We start from the raw sequence: 828 nt of genomic DNA, 5'->3' as shown, positions 1-828 counted from the left end.
CAACAACTTAAGGTCTATTTTTTTGCAACTTAAAATTTGTGTTTATTCTTGTCATTATTATTATTTATTTTATACAATAAATAAAATTTAATAAAATTTATGACATTAGCATTATTACTAAGCAGTGACAGTACTAAACCGCCGTGAATTCAGACACTTTTGCAATAAAAAACTGAAAAAACCAAAGGAAAATAATGTAGAAGAAAAGTATGCAACCACACATGCACCAATGTAAATTTCATTGCATACAAAAAATAAAACATTTCAAATCAGTTTTCGCGCCTACAAAAACGCAAAAATATTATTTATATTTTTTAAATCGATATCAGAATGAACTAGGAAAATTTTGAAAACATTACTTTTTAAGGAAAAAGTGCGTTACATCGGAAATTATCAATTCTTCACGCCCTGTCTTATTACAAAAACAAAAATAATTATGTATTTCCAAAATTGATATAAAAGTTCCTTTTCTATTATCGAAACGTTTGTTAGTGAACAAGAACAAGAAAATAATTGAAATGATAAATTTTATGATTATTTTGGACTACCAGACAAAATGAGTAACATTTTTAGTATAGTAAAAAAGAAGCCAAACTCAAAGTTTAATAGCACACCAATATAATTTAGATACTAACCCCTAATTAATTTACTCCAATGTGCATAGGAATATAAAAAGTCAAGGAATTACTTTAACCCTGTATTAAGAATTGTTTTTCTTTTTTAATAAATAAATCCTTTGACAATAACAGAGAAAGTGCTTGGAGATTTAATAAGTACCTAATTATTAGATAAAATAATTATCACTCATAACAAATCACTACTAAAACC

Source organism: Agrilus planipennis, unplaced genomic scaffold, assembly GCF_000699045.2.
Source record: "Agrilus planipennis isolate EAB-ADULT unplaced genomic scaffold, Apla_2.0 scaffold380, whole genome shotgun sequence".
NCBI lineage: Eukaryota > Metazoa > Arthropoda > Insecta > Coleoptera > Buprestidae > Agrilus > Agrilus planipennis.
Note: the sequence above shows the minus strand (reverse complement) of the source record.